At 38.5% G+C, this 16,453-nt stretch overlaps 1 pseudogene; it reads right to left on the reverse strand.

Moving 5' to 3' along the window:
• Nucleotides 1-3,016: 3,016 nt before the first annotated feature.
• LOC148006204 (large ribosomal subunit protein eL8 pseudogene) lies at nucleotides 3,017-4,146 on the reverse strand (annotated as a pseudogene).
• Nucleotides 4,147-16,453: the final 12,307 nt, after the last annotated feature.

The following is a 16,453-nucleotide window of genomic DNA, read 5'->3' on the forward strand; positions in this document are numbered from 1 at the left end:
GATTGGCAGGATTAATATAGTAACAATGGCCATTCTACCAAAAGCGATCTACAGATTCAATGCAGTCCCAATCAAAATACCAATCCAATTCTTCAGAGGGTTAGACAGAACAATTTGCAAATTCATCTGGAATAACAAAAAACCCAAGATAGCTAAAATTATCCTCAACAATAAAAGGACTTCCAAGGGAATCACTATCCCTGAACTCAAACAGTATTACAGAGCAATAGTGATAAAAAACTGCATGACGGGGTTGAGGATTTAGCTCAGTGGTAGAGCGCTTCCCTAGCAAGCACAAGGCCCTGGGGTCAGTCCTCAGCTCCAAAAAAAAAAAAAAAAAAAAAAAAAAACAAAACAAAACAAAAAAAAAACAAAACAAAAAAACAAAAAAAAACCAAAAAAACCCCTGCATGATATCAGTAGAGAGACAGACGGATAGACCAGTGGAATAGAATCGATGACCTAGAAATGAACCCACACACCTATGGTCACTTGATTTTTGACAAAGGAGCCTAAACCATCCAATGGAAAAAAGATAGCATTTTCAGCAAATGATGCTGGTTGAACTGTAGGTCAGCATGTAGAAGAATGCAGATCGATCCATGCTTATAAGCCTATACAAAGGTTAAATCCAAGTGGATCAAGGACCTCCACATCAAACCAGATACACTCAAACTAATAGAAGAAAAAGTGGGGAAGCATCTCGAACACATGGGCACTGGAGAAAATTTCCTGAACAAAACACCAATGACTTATGCTCTAAGATCAAGAATCGACAAATGGGATCTCATAAAACTGCAAAGCTTCTGTCAGGCAAAGGACATTGTTTTTAGGACAAAACAACAACCAACAGATTGGGAAAAGATCTTTACCAATCCTACAACTGATAGAGGGCTTATATCCAAAATATACAAAGAACTCAAGAAGTTAGACTGCAGGGAAACAAATAACCCTATTAAAAGATGGGGTTCAGGGGTTGGGGATTTAGCTCAGTGGTAGAGCACTTGCCTAGTAAGTGCAAGGCCCTGGGTTCGGTCCTCAGCTCCGAAAAAAAAAGAAAAAAGAAAAAAAAAGGGGTTCAGAGCTAAACAAAGAATTCACAGCTGAGGAATGCCAAATGCCTGAGAAACACCTAAAGAAATGTTCAACATAGTCATAAGGGAAATGCAAATCAAAACAACCCTGAGATTTCACCTCACACCAGTGATAATGCCCAAGATCAAAAACTCAGGTGACAGCAGATGCTGGTGAGGATGTGGAGAAAGAGGAACACTCCTCCATTGTTGCTGGGATTGAAGACTGGTACAACAATTCTGGAAATCATTCTGAAGGTTCCTCTGAAAATTGGACATCGAACCACCTGAGGACCCAGCTATACCTCTCTTGGGCATATACCCAAAAGATGCCCCAACCTATAACAAAGACACGTGCTCCACTCTGTTTAAAGCAGCCTCATTTAATAATAGCCAGAAGCTGGAAAGAACCCAGATGCCCTTCAACAGAGTAATGGATATAGAAAATGTGGTACATCTACATAATGGAATATTACTCAGCTATCAAAAACAAGGACTTTATGAAATTCATAGGCAAATGGAGGGAACTGGAAAATATCATCCTGAGTGAGGTAACCCAATCACAGAAAAAGACACATGGTATGCAATCATTGATAAGTGGATATTAGCCCAAATGCTTGAATTACCCTAGATGCACAGAACACATGAAACTCAAGAAGGATGACCTAAATGCGAATTTTAACTCCTTCTGTAAAAGGGGAACAAGGATACCCTGGGGAGGGAATAGGGAGGCAAAGTTTAGAACAGAGGCAGAAGGAACACCCATTCAGAGCCTGCCCCACATGTGGCCCATACATATACAGCCACCCAATTAGATAAGATGGATGACGCAAAGAAGTGGAGGCTGACAGGAACCGGATGTAGATCTCTCCTGAGAGACACAGCCAGAATACAGCAAATACAGAGGAGAATGCCAGCAGCAAACCACTGAACTGAGAACAGGACCCCAGTTGAAGGAATCAGAGAAAGGACTGGAAGAGTTTGAAGGGGCTCGAGACCCCATGTAAACAACAATGCCAACCAACCAGAGCTTCCAGGGACTAAGCCACTACCCAAAGACTATACCTTGACTGACCCTGGGCTTCATCCTCATAGGTAGCAATGAATAGCCTAGTAAGAGCACCAGTGGAAGGGGAAGCCCTTGTTCCTGCCAAGACTGAACCCCCAGTGAAGGTGATTGTTAGAGGGAGGGGGTACTTGGGGGAGGATGGGAAGGGGAACACCCATATAGAAGGGGAGGGTGGGGTTAGGGAGATGTTGGCCCGGAAATGGGGAAGGGGAAAAACAATCGAAATGTAAATAAGAAATACTCAAGTTAATAAAGATGGAAGGAAAAAAAGAAACCCAGTAAAATAATGTCCTGTTTTATTTTTAAGATGGGTTGCATATTAAAAAGGTTTTTTCATTTTGTATTAAAAAAAATAAGGGCCGGAGAGATGGCTTAGTGGTTAAGAGCACTGACTGCTCTTCCAGAGGTCCTGAGTTCAATTCCCAGCAATAAAATGGCTCACAGCCATCTGTAATGGGATTCGATTCCCTCTTCTGGTATGTCTGAAGACAGCAGCAGAGTACTTATAAAATAAACAAATAAATCTTTAAAAAAATAAAAATAAACCTTGATGCCAGTCTAAAAAAAATAGAATTCCTCAGTTTCTGGTGATGCAAACAGCAAATTCATCACACATCTCTGTGGAAAGAAAATTTTAGGCACACATACACTTCTGTTCTGTTGGGGAAAGATTTCTCCATAAATCAGCCATGCTATCATGCTAAATCAGCCATTCTTTATTAATGAGAATTAATGATTTGGAAAAATGGATCTTTTCCTGTTCATGATACATTTAGAAATATTTTCTCTAATGGTGTAAATCTGCACTAGTTTCTCTACTGATTCTCAGTTTTGCACAGACGGCACTTTAGTGAAGAACAAATGTCACCTGTACCATAGCTACAGAAAGGAAGGATCATGGCAGCAATGGGAAGGGCATCCATTTGGATAACTGAATTCTACCACATTGATATACTAATTTAAACCAAGACCGAAGATATATGTAAGTCAAATCATCTAACAAAAAATTCTTGAGACAGTGTCTCATCTTCCACATAGAACTAACCAAATATGCTTGAGTGACCACTGAGACATAGATCACAGATTTCTTCCCCTCTGATTTTGCAAGAATGTATCACCACATCTGTATTTAATTTTATACTTTTTAAAAATTTTGTAATTATATTTAAGTACAGAAAACTTAAGTGTACATTTAACCCAGTTTAGTGTCGAGTTCCTTAGCCTTTGCCTTTTCCAACTTGGCAATGTGAGTCACAGACTTAGGACCCAGGATGTTGCCTCCTCAGTGGCGGCGGATCTTGTCATATCTGTCATTATAATTGGTCCTAATAGCTTCCACCAGCTTAGCCCTTGTCTTCCCAGTTAACCTGTGTGAAGACAACAGTGGTGCATGTCTTCCTGCGGACCAGGCGCCCCAGACTGGCTTTTCCTTTGATGATGCAGTAGGGCACCCCCATCTTTCGAAAAAGGGCCGGCAGGAAAACCACCAACTCAATGGGGTCTACATCATGGGCAATCACCACCAGCTGAGCCTTCTTGTTCTCCACCAAGGTGGTGACTGTATTGACCCCTGCTCCTAGGACAAGTGGTCTCTTAGTTGAGATGTCCCCTTTACCAGCAGCTTTCTTCTCAGCGTGGGCCAGAAGCCTTTGCTTCTTTTCCTGCTTTGTCTCTGGCCTATACTTGTGGGAAAGCTTAAGCAGCTGAGTCGCTGTTTGCCTGTCCAGGGCCTGGGTGAACTGGTTGATGGCAGGAGATATTTTGAGCTGCTGATAGAGGATGCCTCTTGCTGTAGCCTGACATAGCAGGGCCATTGACGAAGCATGTGAGATCTCTTTTGGGCTGGATGTCCTGTCCAATGCCGAAGTTCTTAGGCCTTTTCTCAAACAAAGGATTGACCAAGTTTTTGGCCTCCTGTTTCTTGACCATGGTGAGGGCCGGGGCCACCTTCTTCCCCTTGGCCTTCTTTCCTTTGGGCATCTTGCTCGGCTGGAGGAGAGAGCAATTTTGTACTTTCATAATTTAATTAATACATATATATGTGAGATGGTGCTATCTGAGACTAGAAGAGAATATCCAATTTCCCTGGGAATGTAGTTATAGTCATTTGTGAGACAGCTGCCCTGGATGCAAGGGAGATCTCTAGGACAGCTCAAAAAAACTTAATTGTGGGGAGGTGGGGGAGAGTCCGCTATCCATAAGTTTTTAACATGTTTTCTTGCAGCATCAAACTCAATTTCTCAGTCTAGACAGATATTTACTTTACCAAATAATCTACTACCCCAGCCCCAGTCAACAGTTTTAACTGAGAATGTAAGATATGAATAGAACACTATCAAGCTTAAGATAGTTACCATGAGTTACAGATTTCTTCACAACCACTTAGAAATAGTAGGGATTGGCATGCTTATATCTGTTCATGAACTTGAATTTTCTAGAGATAGTACTCATTAAAAAATAACATTTGTGTTAAAATATTCTACAAATTTTAGCTTGTGTAAATTAAAATTTAAATAATACTTATATTTGTTTATCTGTATGTGTGTGGATGCACTTGAACCGAACCATGTTTGTTGGAGGTCAGAGGACAACTTGTACTCAGTTCTCCTATTCCTCCATGTTGTTCATGGGGATAAACCACGGGCACTATCAGGTCCACAGGCTTGGCAGAAGCACTGAGCAAACTCTACTGCACTATGAATACATTTTTAATTAGATTTTTTGTTAAAGTTTGCATGCATGTGTTTGTGTCTGTGTTTCTGTGCCTGTATGATTTCATGTGTATCACACATATCCTGGAACCCAAGAAGAGGCATAACATCCTTTGTACCTGAAACAGGCAGTTGTAATCAGCCTGATATATGTGCTCTGAACCAACCCCAGTTCTCTGCAATAGAGTAAGTGCTCATAGATGCTGATCCAAAAATCTACAACCTTATAAATATATTTGATAAGTATTCTGAAAAGGCAATCATGAATACACAGATGTGCGTGCGTGTGTGTGTGTGTGTGTGTGTGTGTGTGTGTGTGTGTGTGTGCATGTTCCACTGAAAATTTGGAATGAGGTTTTCATTCATCAAGTTCTTTAGAAATAAAAAATTCTGCTAAGAAAATCATTAGCTCAAAAGACAATGAAAGTAACATAAATTATTTACCTCTTTCAAGTATGAAAATCATTTTAATTCAGCTGAGCAATTCTGTGCTCAATATACACTAGTTGTCTCAGAGGGCTGGAAAAATTCTGTTACATTCATTTTGTACATAAAAGTCCTTTTCTATGGAAACTATTTTCTGACTTTTAAATCAAACATTGAATTTCTGAAAATAATTCTTACTACCAAAATTCTGGCTTTAGCAGAGGAAAGTTTACAACTAGTCAAAGTGGATTATATTACACAGCAGTGTGGATGAAAAACTCAGCAGGAGAAATAGATTCTTTTTTGTTTCAAAACTGTTGATCCTGGCTGTAGTATCACTGGGAAATTTCACTATATCTGTGTATCACACTGCATAGTAGGGTGAGATGATATTATCGAAATGGATCTTATGTAATTGTTTTTAGCAGACATTTGCTTATTTCTTGTGGTATAAATATTATGTGGGGGTTTCTACACCACCTTAGATCATTTAGTTCCCAAATAAAAGACACAAAACCTTCATATTTATTGTAAGACTTAGTAGCATTAAAGCTGGGTAGATATCAACTCTCTATTATGTGTACTTCCCTATCAATAACTCTGAGATATAACTTTCCATGATTCAGGTAGGCTACTCTTACTCCAAATGGCCAGCCCTCATGCCCATGTTCTCATGAACCATCTACTTCATGGCATCTCCTTCTTTCTTCTTCTCTCTGATCTCTTCCTCATGGTCTCTGCATCAGACTTCAAGCCCAGGAACTGCAGCTCTGCCTGCCTCTCTTCAGCTCAGCTATAGACTGTAGGCATCTTTATTCATACAATAGTTTTAAACTAAGGAGGAATGTTATATTAGCATCACTTGGTGCATGTGAGGATCTCCACATCCCTGGGAGCAAACAGATTTTTGTGGTAGTATTTAACATCATACATAGCAACAGAACACACATCAACAATTAGCAGTTTACCACTGTCACTATTTTTTCATTATTTATGTTTCATTCTTCTTCATTTGGTGGTGTTTGTATAAGAATTTAGTGATTCAGACTTTATCTAGTTTCTGGTGAGAAATCAGGAAGGCTGAATGGTTAATTGAAATTGTCATTCAGAACAGTATACCATACAGGTAAGATGTTTGCCACCAAACCTGGCAGTTTTATTGATTCCTAGTTCTTCTACGGTGGAAGGGAAGCTCTAACACCACAAACTGTCTTCTGTCTTGTACATAAGATCAAGGCACATATACTAACACTTTCATAGGCATACAAAAATAAGAATAATGTTAAAAAAGTAAGATTGACATAAAAATGTAAGAAAACCAGAATGTAAGGTCAAAATATGAGCAGAGTGGTCATTCAATGCTGCCATCCTAAAATTTTCTCATATATGAACTTAGCTGAGCTAATGAAACTGTGTAACCTTAAAGGATTATATAAGCTGTATATTTCTGCTGGTCTGGGCTTTTCACATTCCTCCTGCGTGAGGACCGTGTCAAGCCCCAGTGCATTGGTATCCCAAAGTAAACCTCTTGTTTTTCCATCAAGACTGAGTCCCGCATGTTTGTGGGGTGGTGGGTGTCCTCAGGATTGGAGCGAGAGTCTCCTCGGTCTGAGGGTCTTTCAAAACATATCAGATCCCAGCTGTACCTCATTAAACTTAGAAGAAGATGATAATGAGCTCCAAAGAAACTCCATTTAGAGCTGTCTTCATTTGTGGAAAGCTAGCCTCTGGACCAAGAAAGTGCCCTAACTTAATCGGCAGACAGAATGCCATCCAGAAAAGAAAAGAAATTAAAATGAAAACAAATGCATGGAAATTGATTGCCAAGCTTTGCCAATACAGGGTAAGCAGATCCTTGGTAATTCCGGCTTCACATAAGGTTTGTCAGATACTTTGAACAAGAGAGCTGAAGACGTGCTCCAATGTCTTAGAATACTTTGAAGTGGTCTCGACAGACAACTGTCTGCCATTTTAAAAACTTTGAAAGTGTTTGTCTGCACTTCCTACTTAATCAGGAAATATTTCTTCTTAGTTGTCTTTTGGGGTTGAATACAAGATAATCATAGTCTCAATAAAAGCTTAAGTTTATTAGACCTAAAAAGATGCTGTTAGGTTGTTAATACAAGTTAGGATAAAATGTGATTTAGATCCAGAACTCTGAACTCACCAGGACAGGATAGATAATAGGATATTTTTTTAAATAACAGGATAGATAATAGGACAGGATAGATAATAGGATAGATACCACATACTATGGACTTGACATTGTAAATATATATCACACCTTATAACTATTATAATTTTTATAATTTTATTCAATTTATATTTGAAAAAGAGACATTTATTGTACTTCAAAGGGGGATTATTGAGAGAATATCTAATATTGATATGACTATGGCACTTGTTAATAATAAATCTGATGGCTTATTATTTAGGTGGTAAATAAGAAGTGGAAAATCTGGGAGAAATCATAATTCTGAGATAGAATGTGGCAGGAGATTCACCTTGGAAGACGTGAGGAGAGAGACACATAGTACCTGAACATGGTTAAGTGGGCATGTTACAGGATGTAGGTTAAAATAAGTCAGTTATTCTAAATTGTGATCTACTTAGAGAAGAGCCTCACTATATAGTCAAGGTATTTGTAAATATATCTTGAGTCTGAGTCTTAGTTCTCGGAGCATGGCGCTGTGTGGAAGAACTGGATCAAATTGTTACATTATATTGTTCATGAGTTTTAAGCCAAGCTAAGTTTACAGGGGATATTGTCTAAGCACATACTCAAATAATAAATTATAGATGCCATAAGTTATTAAAAGTTATGATTTTTGTAGTAGAATCATCCCTCATATTTGAGTTGAGGTCTTGCAGTTGATTTGGTAAACTAACCTGAAATTGATTAAATGAATGTATTTGAATTTAATTGATAAATTATTGATATTTATGTCCATGGAAATGGTTAAAGGGATAACTTTGTATGGTAAACTGTAGAAAAACACAGAATACATGTCATTACAGTCGATTTAAACTTTTTTTCCCCAGATTTCAAGTTTTATTAAAAAGCTTACAGTAATAAAAAAAGCATATTATTGAAATAATAGACACATTGGTCAATGTATAGAATTGAAGACTCAGATCCATATGTAATTCCATACATGTAAAAACACCTTGTTTTTGACTAAGCAAACAAAATTACACACTGGGAAAAAGGTCAGCATCTTGACAGACAGATGGTGTGAATAGCAGCATACAGAGAAATGAAAATAGATCCATATCTCTCACCCTGAACACAACTCAACTCCAAAGGGATCAAGGACCACACTCAAGTCACTGAAAGACCAAAAGCCCTGAACCTGACCTCTTTTTTATTTTTTCCTTTTCTTTTTTTTCTTTCTTTTTTTTGACTCCGTATTTCTGAACCCAAAATTCAGTTTAACAGACTGGATGTTTTCCTATCCTGAGTCTCACTGGTCAAGGAGCTTCCCACAATGCCTTCTCCCACCACCTCCCACCAGCAGCTGCACAGATGTTGGCTGACCTGCTTCGTGGACACCAGGATACATCCTCAATTTTTCCCTCTGCTCATCAAAATGTAAAAGTTCATGGTCTGTAGCTTTCCTGCCATAGATGTCCAAGTGGAAAGACATTTCTCCCGTCCTGTCAGGATGCTGGAGGAGTTGTGATTGTCTATGCGGCTCATTTCTCCTGTCCTGTCAGGATGCTGGAGGTGTTGTGAGTGCCTATGTGGCTCATTTGATTGTTTTCTGGGATTTTCCTTTGCGTGTTTGCTTTCTGAGATAAGGTGTTACAAAGCTCAGCCTGGCCTCAAACACACTGATGTAGCCAAAGATGACCTTGAGCACTTTGCTCCTCCTGCTTCCACCCTCCAAGAGCTAGGAATTTAAGAATCCAATGAATCCTTGCTCTTTGCTTTGGAGACTATGGAGATGGCCCAGATTGGGATCCTTCTCTCTCAAGTGTTCTTAGCTCACCTGCCCAGGGCTGGAGTTTGCCAGACAGTTGCTCCTGCAACCTCAGAGTCAGTCTGCTCACCAGGAGGTTGCATTAGATAACTTGATCACTTTTCTTTCATCAGGGTTGTTATTAGTTTTTTAAAATCTGTTCGAGTCTCAGCCTGATTGTTCTCCTGTGAGCTGACTTTTTAAAACACCAAAAAACAAAAACAAAACAATACAAACAAACAAAAACCTTAAAGTTTTACATTTCTCTGGGCCTTAAATGACTATCCCGAAATACCAGCACTTTCCAGAGCTTAATCTCATCAGAGTCCTCATGAGCTCTCAGCTTTCTCTGCAGTTGAAGGCAGACTGGAAGAACCAGGGAGTAGTCTGAATGAATGTCACAGAGTCACTGTATGCAATGCTCTCTACTCTGCAGAAGGTTAGCTGCCACTTCTAGGGAAATCATTGGAACGCACTGGGTGGCACATAAATAATTAAGGGGCGACTTTTAATTAAGGCTATGTAGTGAAAACGGCTTTGTGCAACATTAAGAGCTTTTGAATAACTAACTTTGATGCTCTCTTTTCAACCTGAACTTGTCATCCCTGGAAACTGCACAAATAGTGACTTTTAACAGCTTTGGTCTTTTGATGATACCAGAGACTCACTTCTTTCTTGTGAATGAATGCTTTGTGAAAAGTCAGGAATCTGTTGAGGTGGCCAGCACGTCTTGTTTCAGGGAGATGATGGTATTTGTTATTCTTCTCATTGCTGTGACAACATATTCGACTAAATCAACTTATCCATGGTTTGTTTGTAGTGGCCAGTTAGGACACCGGACTCATGGAGGAGGGGAAGGCAGGGCAGTCAGAGCAGCTCTGGCTATGGTGACAGGAGCCTGAGGCAGTTTATTTCTGGTTCTCTCTGTCTGCTCTGGATTTCTGTTACAAGATGTGATCTTGCAGCTTTTCGTCCTGCTTTGATACTTCCTAGCCATGATGAAGTCTTCTCCCTCTGGAACTAGATAAGACAAATTTTCCTGTAATTATCCATCCCTTACAAGATATTCACAGCTACCTGTGGGCTATTTAAAGCCACACAGAATCTGGATCATCTTTGTCTTCCTCCATCTTCCTTCCATCCTCTGTGAATTTAAACTTTTACAATCAATGGTTGCACTCAATGGTCTCAACACAACATTGGTTGATTGTATAAGGGAGAGAAACTGGGTGTGTCTGTGTTTGCATGCGTGCACATGCGTGGTGTTTAAGCTCTTTCTTCTTCTTATTTTTTTGGGGGGGGCCCAGGACCTTGCACTTCCTAGGTAAGTGCTCTACCACTGAGCCAAATCCCCAACCCGTTTAAGCTCTTTCTTGTGTTGTTTCTTTTTAGCTATTTTGGGGACTGTGTAAATGTTAATAGCTTTTCTTACACATTTTGTCAAAAAAAATTTAAGCAAAGATTCCTCTGGTAAGAAAAATGCTCATGCTATTTTCAGTGAAAGATTTAATAATGCCTCAGGTCATAATTGAAAGTATACTATATAAGAAGTGAAGAGATCACTTGGTAGTTAACAGTGCTTGCAGCTTTTCACTGGGCTCTAGTTCAGTTTGTAGCAAACACACTCAGTGGATAGCAACAGTTTGTAACTTCAACTGTGAAAAATCCAAGGCCAACTTTTGAACTTTTTGAGCAACTTCTCTCATCTGTCCACATCCATATATATGTACCCATAAATGTAAAAAAAATAAAACTTTTTAAAACTTGTTTCATACAAATATTAAGTAAATTAAACTTATTTTTGTCTCTGGCACATATCCTGAGTACTCTGAAATCTCAAATATTATAGTATTTGGGTTAGTTGCTGAAATTGTCTTAATGATCATTAGCTCACTAACAACACTGATGTCAGATAGGATCTCCAAAAGAAACCTAGACATTTTTCAGTAGCCAATTCTCACAGATATACAACTAGCATGTATGTAAACTATTTGATAAGTAAGTTCAGACTTACTTTACGAGTTTCAGGAAAACCAATTTATTTGACTGTGCTTATAAAATATAATAATCAGCTTTATATATCCAGTGGTGTCTTCTTAGAGAAAAATCAGAACTTTGTCTCTTTATTATCAAGTCGTGTGTGTGTGTGTGTGTGTGTGTGTCTGTGTGTCTGTGTGTGTGTGTGTGTATGTGTGTGTGTTCAAATGCCATAATTCCCTTGTCTTGTGTTGGTTCCTCAGAAAATTGCTAATGATGAGATTTTCTAAGTAGGGTAACAGTTCTATAAAGTTATTCATAGTTTTCTTCTAAATTTACTAAACATGTATTCCTGAAAAAACCTACTGTGTATAAAACAGATCAGTGTGCATTTGTGGACATAGAGGAAGTATATGATCTCCCTAGCCTTGTCAATTTGACATGACCTAGATTCATCCAAAAAAGACATCTCAATGAAATAATCTGTCTTCAACATCCTGTCTGTAAGAGACTGCTTTGCTTATTGATTTAGAAAGACTCAGTCTATTATTGGTGGTACCAATCCCTCTGAAGGTTCACTCAGGATGTATTATAATGCTAGTTAAGTATGAGCCTGAGCAAACCAGAGTGAGTCCCCAAGCAGCCTGCCTCCATTGTTACTGTTTTAAGAGCACACTTCAACCTTTCCCTAAACGTCTAATCTAGAAATACTCTTTCTTTCCCAAGTTGCTTTTAGGTCTAATGTTTTTCATAGCACATAAAGAAAACTAGAAGAGAAATTGAGACCAAAAGTTGTGGTATGAACATTTTTTAATATGAATTTCTGTCAAGATATACCAAAACATGTAAAAGGCATAGAAAAAAATGAATGTTCATCAAAACAAATAAATAATATATATTTTCCTTACTGGGATTATAGCTAGATTCGTTTTTTACACACTCTTTATAGTATAGCTGATGGAACAAGGTACACATGTTAAGCCAAATTTTGAAAAACCTTACTATGTCCATTGGACTATTCACACGCTTTGGATGTTATGAGTTATTGTAGCCATGTAGCTTTAAAAATGAACCCATGCTAAAGTCAGCTATGTATTGGCATTGACGGTGTCTGTTCCTATCCTGGTACAGAGTCTGAGATCCATGACTGTGTGTTTTTCCTAGCCAACGCTTCTCTCACAAATGCCAGCTCTACCTCTCCTGATCTCCAAGATCACTCTCTTGCCAGTTCACCACCCATAGCCAGTTCCGGGCACATTCTTGCCAGCCTGGGCTCTCCAGTGGTTTCCTCTCCTATGGAGCTTGGACTTTTCTTTCCATTCAAAACCCTAGCTGAATGCCGCCTGGCTATGTTCTTTCCCTCATGCTCATCTAGGTCACTTAGAATGGAAAACACCAGTACTCTTTGTTTAAAATAAACAGATGACACAACCACTAGGTGTGAAATCTATCCTTCTAAACTCACCAATTATTCTATGTTAGAAATCTTCTTGTGGTGGAGGCTGCTACCAGGGCTAACAGTTCCCAGTCTATATCCTGCCTCCTCTCCCTCTTGCCTCCCTGTTTAAAACCTGTTTCTTCTTCCTTAGTGCCCTTTTCCTCTCTAGGACCCGGAAGACTCACCTCCTCCTTCTCATTCAATAATTGGCTTCTTTTCATCTTTATTAGCCAATCAATTAATTAAGGGAATTCCCATACAAGTGATGTGTTCAAATTGAGTAGCTATGGAAAAAGATTTATTAATATGTCTGTAAAAGTTGGGACAGAGTATCCCTGTATCATGGGAAAAAGAAAGAGTGGTAGAGAAAGATGCATTATGTCTTCCTCTGTCCTCTGTCACCAAACATACCCAGACATTATCATGTATATCACACACACACACACACACACACACACACACACACACACACACACACACACAATAAGAGCAGTATGTGTTCACTCCTTCTTTAAAAGGGGAACAGGAATACCCTTGGCAGGGAATAGGGAGGCAAAGTTTAGAACAGGGGCAGAAGGAACACCCATTCAGAGCCTGCCCCACATGTGGCCCATACATATACAGCCACCAAACTAGATAAGATGGATGAAGCAAAGAAGTGCAGGCCGACAGGAGCTGGATGTAGATCTCTCCTGAGAGACACAGCCAGAATACAGCAAATACATAGGCAAATGCCAGCAGCAAACCACTGAACTGAGAATAGGACACCCGTTGAAGGAATCTTAGAAAGGACTGGAAGAGCTTGAAGGGGCTCGAGACCCCATATGAACAACAATGCCAAGCAACCAGAGCTTCCAGGGACTAAGCCAATACCTAAAGACTATACATGGACTGACCCTGGACTCTGACCTCATAGGTAGCAATGAATAGCCTAGTAAGAGCACCAGTGGCAGGGGAAGCCCTTGGTCCTGCCAAGACTGGACACCTAGTGAACGTGATTGTTGGGGGGAGGGTGGTACTGGGGGGAGGATGGGGAGGGGAAGCCCATATAGAAGGGGCAGGGAGGGGTTAGGGGGATTTGGACCCAGAAACCGGGAAGGAGAATAACAATCGAAATGTAAATAAGAAGTACTCAAGTTAATAAAGATAAAAAAAAGAAGAGCAGTATGTGTTATCATAAAGCTAGGTTCTTCTATTTAAAGATTCTACCACATAAAGAGGAAACATATATTCAGACATACCCATGCCATACTTTACAGAGAAGATAAAACCAAGGGCAAGAAATAGATGTATGTAAACTTATCTGTGGGTCCAATATAGTTTTTAATATCAAATATAATCTAGAAATAGATTAAAGTTAGTTTTTACCTTATGGCCAAGGAATATTTGTTAGGACCAAATTGGGATTATCTAAGGATCCAACTTGCCAATATCTTCATTGGACATGAGGAGAAAGGACCATTTTTCTTTCTAACATCCTATCTGTATAATTATGACAAATTACACATGAAATATCCTTTTCCCTTTGCCTGTTCTTATGCCAAAATATCTGAAAAAGACTACTTAACAAATAAATGGCTTATTTGAGATTAGAGTTCATGATACAGTGCACAGGAGAAGTAATAATACACAGCTAGTAACCCACCCTCTATTGTCAGCAAATAGAAAGAGGTGAATGCTGATGTTGCCTATACATAGGTGGAGTCTTTCCCCATTAATCAATTAAATTCAGAACCCACATTACAGATATTTCCTGAAGTTTGTCTCCTAGGTGATTTTAGATCCTGTCAAGTTGACAACAAAATTAATCACCGTGATGAGTATAAATAGCCATGAAAAGAATAAAATAAGAATTTGTGCTTTCAGTATAAAGACCATGCTGCAGATAGACGTGTTTCTTTTTTTTTTTTTTTTTTTTTTTTTTTGGAGTTGGGAACCGAACCCAGAGCCTTGCGCTTGCTAGGCAAGCACTCTACCACTGAGCTAAATCCCCAACCCAGATAGACGTGTTTCTTAAATTAAACTCTTTTCGAAAACCAAAAAAGGCCTGAAAGGTCAAACCTTTTATGCCTTCCAACTTTTCTAAAACATACAAGATTAAACTATCATATTTTTAAGTAAATTTTTATGGCAATACAATGATACTTTCTCCATGTTACTTGATAAACCCTAATTTTTTTCTATTTTTGTGAGTGTAGTGTTTTTATTATCCACTGTTATTTGTAGAATTTTAGTGTTTACTTAGTGTGCATTTCTTTTGGTATAGGTGACTGTAGAAACTAGAGGTTGCCATCCAAAGTCTTCTTCATTTCTTTCCTACCTTATTTGTTATTTATTTATTTAAAGTTTTACTTCTTTAATTAAGAAATAAAATTACAGAAAATACATTTTGGTTATATTTTTTTCTTCTCATTGAAATCTACACAAATACTCCAAACCTATCTACAAATCCGTGTTTATGCTTTTTCTAGAACTCTATCTTTCCCTTTCTTAAGAATATAAAGCCTACCCAAAAATCAACTAAAAATAAACACAAAAGTAATAAGACAAAATAATACCCAAACAAACAAAATAAGACAAGGTATACACAGAGACACACAAAGAATTGTAGAGTCAACAATGTGCTGCTCAACACTCCAGGGCATGTTTTTTTTCCCTTTCTAGTGAGTGAAGTTGGTATACCATGATACTCCTTTGGAGAAAATTGGTTTTCACTTTGTCAGCAAGTTTCAATCACCAACAGCTTCTTGCCTGGGGATGAGACTTTGTATATATGTTTCCTTCTCAGTGCTAGCTTTTTAATCTGGTTTGAGCTTGCGCAGAACTTGTGCAAGCTGTCATAGTTCCTATGACTTCATATGTGTATCTGTATGATTGTGTTTTGAAAATACGGTTTCTTTGAAGTCATCACCTACCTCTGGCTCTTTCATTCTTTCTGCCTCCTCTTCCATACAGATGCCTGACATTTTAGGTAAGGGGTATGATAAAAAAATCTCACTTATGATAGAGAGCTCAAAATTCCATCACTATCCGAACACTATATTAGTTCCCTTCAACTGAAAGAAAGCTTCTCTTACGAAGGCTGAACATGGCACAGATCTACACGTATAACAACAGTACATTAGCAGGAGCCATTCACTTTATTGCTATGTTCCTTTACAATAATAAAATTATTGCTTTTCTCTTAATGTATGTGAAAATACACACATACACAAACACACTCATATATATATATACATATATACATATACATATATATATTATCAGGTTTGTGGCTACTTTATCAGTGTCAGGTATGAATTCTGTCTCACAGAGTGGGGCTCAAATACAGTGTAAAAGAAAAGAGGTTGTTTATTCACACATTTATACCACTATTAAGTGAATACATTTTTTAACCAACTGACTTATAGATTATAGGACTTATATCGAAATATTTTTTCCCTTCCAGCATCATAAACTCTAGTCAATAGGAATGAAACATTTTTCTGGGCTCTGGCTCTACTTCTCCATGTTTGACATTGTATGTTATCCTCAGCACTATACATTTATGATCATGTTATAGAGAGTAAATAATACCTAGAAGAATGGCCTGTGATGGGAGGGGTGATCTATGGTATCGTCTTTCATCAATGATTTAACAATATGCAAGGCATTCCTGGCCGAACGTTTTACATGGTGACATATGATATCTATTTAGAACTTCATCTTTGATGACTCCATCTATCTTCTTTTCATATAATGTGTGTGTGTGTGTGTGTGTGTGTGTGTGTGTGTGTGTGTGCGTGTATGTGTGTGTG

The sequence above is a fragment of the Rattus norvegicus genome, chromosome 4 (assembly GCF_021556685.1).
Source record: "Rattus norvegicus strain SHRSP/BbbUtx chromosome 4, alternate assembly SHRSP_T2T, whole genome shotgun sequence".
Classification (NCBI taxonomy): domain Eukaryota; kingdom Metazoa; phylum Chordata; class Mammalia; order Rodentia; family Muridae; genus Rattus; species Rattus norvegicus.